The following is a 7667-nucleotide window of genomic DNA, read 5'->3' on the forward strand; positions in this document are numbered from 1 at the left end:
AACCCCTATAAGCAATACAAAATAGAGAGTTGGGCACACACGGATCCCTGGATACACCAGAGATGGGATCAGGGCCAAGGAGGAGTAAGCTTCCCCTGTTGACCGGTCACACCCGCCATGAGCCCCGTATCTTCATAAGGTAAACGGACATATCCGTAGTTAACACCAGTGTGCCAGGTACGGACTAACAGTCGGTATTAAAACACGTCACACATCATTTGACCCAATGATAGATTGTATTGGCAAACAAGATCGTAATAACGACCATAGAATTTGCGAAATGCTGACTTTAAACGACATTCATAGCAAGGTTGCCCCTGCACCATCAACTTGTTTGTCAGTAGCCTGCTTGGATTTAAAAACTGTCCATAAGCAGAACAAGCTCTTGTGTATCGAATCAGTTGTGAAATATGCACATCATATACAGGTGATTATGGAATATTCCTACATAAAGATGGGAAGTTGACGATAGAGAAGCTAAATTCAGTATTTGCTTATTTATTTAGGAATAGGCACATATACAATATAAATACAGCACAATATCACAGAGGAACACATGGTTAAAACAAAAGTTTTTTGTTAAATACATGTACATAAGATAAAAAGGTAAACATTAACAACTATTTGACTTTAAGAGCACAGTGAATAAATTAATGTATACATGTATGCCTATGCCAATGATAACCCATGAAAGCCGTATGGCTTATTTCCAGTGGGGTCCCTCTGATCTTATAATATGGCATACACAATATATTATTATTAGCATAATAAAACAAGTACTGTATTCAACAAGTATTTGCATACAGTTTAGTGCCCGAATGTTACAGAGATACGAAGCAATAATCATCTGCAAATCGAACACCAATAGGATTTTAGATTACATCCTGACAGGTTAACTCCATTTCTGTTGGTATTTGAAATGCTCATTCAATCTCAAATCATAAAACATAAATAAAGCGGCACACAAAATTACCACTTATGATGGTACATCTAGGTAGTTGATTTTGTCATTATTTTGTACTATGAACAATGATGTATTACTGCAACCTAGGTATATATGTTGATGTGGATATTATAAGTAGAAGATGCTCACCATTATTTTTTGTTCTGTTCGAAATTCACAAAGGCTAGGAAATACTTCTTCGATACTTTTTTAAGATTTGATAAAAATCATGCCGTTGACATCATATGTTTTATGGGATGATGATTCTGGTGTTGCAAGAAATGAAAAATTGTTTTGTACTTTTCAAAGACGTATTGGAAAATATGGTAGATGCAGCTAAGTTTTAGATTGAAATGCTCTTAGGCAAATAATATTATTATACATATATACTGTCTTTAAAATGTACTGTGACTCATAATGTGTGTACACATGTCATAATATACATGTATGTGGGGAGAGGGCAACATAAGTTTTCAGAACGCGTGCCTAATCACATTGTATACCCTTGATACTATAAGATATGTTAATATCAAAACACCCATTCGCATACATGTATAATTATACAGGTATGCAAATTACATATTCATGCTTGCTAAATCAATTGAGCATTTTCGATTGTTTTCCAATTGGCATCTTTCATGTAATAATTTACATATGCGTACGTATTTCACACGCAGACAGATTCGTCTAATTCTACCACCAGAATACATCATTGGTGTTCGAAATCTTAATTTTTATGCGTACAATATACAGTATTCATAGTTTTGAAATTATAAAAAATGCAGTTCTGAATTCTCAAGGCCTTTTTCGGGATGAAATATAACAATAGTCTGATGGAATTCCCATGGACACGAATTGTTCCCCTTTCTTAGCTGACCTTTTTATATTCGTATAAAGCATAATTTATTGAAAATAACTACGTGAGAGAAAAAAACCATCTTGCTGTGATGTTCAATTCAATATTTATATATATCGACGACGTTTCATTTCTTAATGATAATAATTTTCATTCATTGGAATATTCGATACATCCCTGTGAAATCGAAATAAAGACACAACAGAGTCATCCACTACTGCTTCATACTTGGATATTCATTGAAAAAAGATATTAATGGCAAACTAACAAGTTAGCTTTATGATAAACGGGATGATTACATGTTCTCCATCATCAACTTCACATATTTATGTAGCAATATTCTATTATCGCCTTGATATGGTGTTTATATCCCTCAACTTATTAGATACACGAGAGCTCGTTCTGCGTATGATCAGTTTTCAAATCTAGGCAGGTTATTGATAGCCAGGTTTCAACAGGCTCGTTTAAAGTCACCATTTTGCAAATTCTATGCTATTTATAACGATTTAGTTTGCCAATACAAGCTTTCATTGGGTCAAAAGTTGTATGACTTGCTTAATACCGATGGTTAGGCCGTTTTGGCACACCAATTGTGACTACAGTTAACTCAGTTTACATTATCAAGATACAGGGCTCATGACGGACGTGGCCGGTCGACAGGGGATACTTAGTCCTCCTAGACACCTGATCCCATCTCTAGTTCATGTGTATACAGGGGTCTGCGTTTGCACAATTATTAATTTTCTATTGCTAATAGGATTTATGAGATTGCTTTCAACATTGAAAACCTATTTATTAAGTTACTTTTAATAGAACATTTAGTTGAGGAAAAACCTGTCCGTTAAATAAAGAATCGACAGTTTTGTCAACTTAATACACTTGACTTAATGTAGTGTTTTAAGATATCCAAATCTATTATGCTACCGTAAATCTGGTTATTTTTGCTGTCGATTAATTTTTAGCGTTTTTCCGAGTCAATTGGATTCGAAAAAAATGTTTTCCTAAAAATAATGCTCCACACGTTTTTTAATATGTTTTTACATAGATTCGCAAATATAAGGAACACAAAAATGAATATATAGGCTTTTTACTCAAATTCGCAAAAACAAATCGACGCAAAAATATCCAGATTTACGATATATAATCTACAAAATATTGCATAACATTCATAATCAGCAAGTTAGTTGAGATTTTTCGAAAAATAAGCATGCGTCAAAACTAGAAATTGGATATGTTGAAAAATATTATAAGAAGTTTCCTCTAGCGATTATATTTATCTTATACTTATATATTCTGTAAGCTATAGCTACATGAAAAATTAGCAAATTTAATGAATTAGGTTTCCTGACAGAGGATATCATTTAAAAGCTTGTGGTTAAATTCAGATAACTGCTTATCAGGAATTCCTAATAATTTACATTGATACATGAAATGTGAAGATAAGGAAGAATGGTAAATCTCATAACTCAACAATACAAAAGACACGGACCCCTGGACAACACAGGTGGGATCAGGTGCCTTGGAGGAGTAAGTATCCCCTGTCGACCGGTCACACCCGCTGTGAGCCATACATCTTGATCAGGTAAGCGGAGTTATTTGTAGTCAAAATCAGTGTGCCAAGAACGGCCTATCAATCGGTATGAAACACATTAGACCCTATGATAGCTTGTATTGGCAAACTAAATCGTTATAACGACCATAAAATTTGCGAAATGCTTACTTGAAACAAGACTATTGAAACTCCTGCACCATCAACTTGTTTGTTAATAGCCTGCCTCGATTTTACTAGAGGGCCATGAGCAGCATTGCTCACCTGAGTCACCTTGGCCTATATTTAAAGATTTTCCCTATATATTCGCATGTAAAACTGAAAGTATGTAAAAAAAAAAAAAAGATTGGTCGCTGTTCGTTATCTTCCCCCCTTCATTGAGAGAATTCAGCTTAATGTTTTGATAGGTAGTTTTTGAAATTGCTAATTGCTGCTATTGAATGCAGATTAAAAACACTAAAAGCTGCCTGGGTTCGTAAAATTATAATTCCGTGTTGAAGCCTATATTTGAATGCTATTTTAAACGACTGACTAAAGATATAACATATGTATAGTGCTTCTGATTTAAAAAGGTAGAAAATATGAAAATAGAAAAATATATTACGACTAAATTTTGGCAAATGTTATGTTTCTTTACTGAGTGTAAATTGTGTACCTTAGATAAATACTACTACTACTACTACTACTACTACTACTAATAATAATGATAAAGCTTTTATTTATCCAGGATTACATATTTACCGATAACGCTAGTTTTCAATACGGTCCTACATATAACATATATACAGACAGATATTAGTAAAATCAACACAAATTAAGAAATAATTATGAATGTAAGATAAATAGGAACAAAATGAAGCTTAAAAAGTATGGTGATAATCTCAAGATATTTTCTCTGAAAACACACAACACTTGTTGAGTTTCTTAGATCTTCACTCAAGGCATTCCACATTGTGCTCCCTGAAGCGCTGAAAGATCTTCTAAAATATTATCTTTTTGCCCTGGGTTTATACAATATATTTGATTTAGAATTATTAGTTTGCCTCTGACTGAATTCTGATACATATTTAAAAACATTTAAATAATCTGGCATCAAACCATGTAAAACGTTATACATTAAAATGACTTTTCTATAGACAAAGTAATCTGACTGAGGACACCAGTTATGTAAACATGACATGAGATGGTGTTTCGATATTTCTGATGTTACGAAGTACCCTTGAAGCTCGTTTTTGCAATATAAAAAGCTTATTGGTTAAAGTTTCGTCGGATGAAATTTTGCAACAACTGATATGGAACTATTAAAATTTTCATGATAAAGGTAATGTATAATTTTTTTAACTATATGTAAAACTTATACGGTACCAATTATTGATGCACCAAATGCGCATTTCGACAAATAATGTCTCTTCAGTGATGCTTAACCGAAATGTTTGAAATCCGAAATAACAATGAAGTTTTAGAGCTATTTTAGGGAAAAACAGCGTGCCAAAAAAGTGGAGTTAAATTCGTCTAAGGATAAGAGCTATGCGTGAGGGAGATAATCCTCAATTTTGAAATGAATTTCTAGATTTTATAACAGTAATTAAATATACATCCGTATTTTCAAGCTAGTAACGAAGTGCTGAGATACTGGGCTGAAGAGACCCTCGGGGACCAACAGTCCACCAGCAAAGGCCTCGACCCAGGGGTCATAATGTAAAACTTATGCGGTACCAATTTTAATGCACCAGATGTGCATTTTGACAAATAATGTCTCTTCAGTGATGTTCAACTGAGATGTTTGAAATCCGAAATAACAATGAAGTTTTAGAGATATTTTATATTATATCATATGATATCATATACATATGTATTATGGGAAGTTTTGTATGTGCAAGATTTTTTCAATGTATCATAAACATGTGAATTTAGAATTCTTTGTAATGTTTCAAACGATTGTGCAGAATATTTGAATTTTCTAATTACACATTTTTATACACATATAAAACAAAATTAAAGTTATTTTCTATACAGTAATTGTGAATGTTAAAGACCATAGATGCAGTTTCTTTTATGAAGCTCTTGCATATGAGAAGTTTTGTGAACCATATTATCAAAGGGTTTTAATGGCGAGTTTAGCATTGAACCTGTAACATCAAGATTTGTCTCTCGACTGATTCGATGCGGAAGAGCTTGTCCTGCGTGTGGTCAGTTTTAGCTCATCTGAGGTGAAAGCTCAGGTGAGATTTTCTGATCGCCTGTTGTCCGTCGTCTGGCCGTCTGTCTATCTATCTGAGTAGCTATCCATCCATCCGAAGTCATATTTCCAGACTTTTGTTCGTAACCGATGCATGCACGACTTTGACATTTAATCACAATTTCTCACATAAGAAGCATAAGAATAAGTTTGCATTTCAGCTAGATTGGTCTGTCCTTGATCTACTTTAGGGCTATAAGTACATATAGGTCAAACAATTTTCTGGACTTTTTTCGCTACAGATACACATATTGCCATGAAATTTATTCATAATCTTCCTCTTACAGAAATACAAGTGCAGGTAGCATTTCAGCTGGTTGGTGCATTTTGACCTACTTTAGGGGCAAATGTAGGTCACACAGTTTTCCGGATTTTGTTTTTGGTACAGTCAGAGATATTGCTTTGAAATTTTATGACAAACTCCCTCTCAGAGAAATACACAATCAGCTGACATTTCAACTTACTTGGTGCACCATGGCACACTTTAGGGCTAAAAGTAGATCAAATGGTTTCCTGGACTTTTTATCATCATAGATAGATAATGCACCGACATTTTGTCACAACTTCACTCTCAGAGAAATACATAATCAGCTCAAATGTCAGAGAGATTGGTGCGCCACGACTCACTTTAAGACTTTTCTATTCAGTATGTGTGTGGTATCAATTCAATGTGCATAATATGCTTTCAGGTTTAATGTCACTGTCCGACGGGTATATGTTGTACCGTTTGCGGTACTCTTGTTCACATAACTGACAGCATCTTTACACTCTTCATATCTAGAAAAAGTTTCTAATAATTCTTAACTTCATTTTTTCTTAGTTTTAGAAGATCATCCATTCTAGATAAATATTTTCTATTTTCTCATCTGATATTTTCTACTTGTATGAAAATCATTATAAAAAAACATTTGCCCAATATTGTATTTTTTTTTAATTTTCATCCACGTCTGTGATTGTAGTTCCTTAATATTGTTTGATGATTGATTGTGTTTTTCAGGGATTAAAAATATTTTGTGGTTTTCTCCTCAATTCACATTACTTTAGATCTTATTTGAGAGCTTTTGGATTTTTTTTTATCGTAAATAATATTTTTAAACGTTTGTAGTTACAGTCATCAGTGTTTCCCTTTTCGATATCTTCCATTCCATTTTCCATTGATTTTATTTTTTGTTTAATTGAGTTTTGTTTTTTTTGTTCTTCGCGAAGTCGTTGGAAAAATCTTTTAATTTTACTTTTGACCAATCCCTATGCCGTCATAGGACTAAGGGGCGAGTTAATATTATGAATATCTATTATTCCTTTTTGCCATTTGAATTGTACATCAAGCTTCCAATATCCCGAATCTATTTTTGTTTTATCTACGTAAAAACTGAATTTTGAAAATATATGATCAGTCATACGACTTCCGCTTGAATGAGTACCTGCAATTTTTCTAACCTTCTAAATTATTTAAGGAATGACTGGAGCATATCGTTCGAGGATAATCTGTTTTGGATTAATTTACGCTTTATAATTCTTTATATCAATTTCAATAAAGCTGGGGTTCAGAAGGATCACAATAAGCCCGGTGTTCATATGGATCTCAATAAACCCGGGGTTCATATCAATCTCAATAAGCCTGGGGTCAGAATGATCTCATTAAACCTGGGGTTAAGAACAATTTCAATAAGCCTGGAGTTCAAAACGATCTCAATAAGCCTGGTTTCAGAACAATCTCAATAAGACTGGGGTTCATATCAATCTCAATAAGCCTGGCTTCAGAACGATCTCAATAAGCCTGGGGTTCATATCACTCTCAATAAGCTTGGGGTTCAGAACGATTTTAATAAGCCTGGGGTTCAGAGCGATCTCAATACGCCTAGTGTTTTGAACGATCTCAATAAGCCTAAAGTTCAGGACGATCACGATAAGCCTGGGGTTCAGCACAATCTCGATAAGCCTGATGTTCATATCAGTCTCAATACATATGTAAGTCTGGGGTTCAGAGCGATGTCAGTAAGACTTGGGTTCAGAACGATCTCGATAAGAATGGGGTTCACTATATAACTATAGGAGTTAATGACAAGTTAACTAACCTTCG

The sequence above is a fragment of the Ostrea edulis genome, chromosome 3 (genome assembly GCF_947568905.1).
Source record: "Ostrea edulis chromosome 3, xbOstEdul1.1, whole genome shotgun sequence".
In the NCBI taxonomy this organism is placed as follows: Eukaryota; Metazoa; Mollusca; class Bivalvia; order Ostreida; family Ostreidae; genus Ostrea; species Ostrea edulis.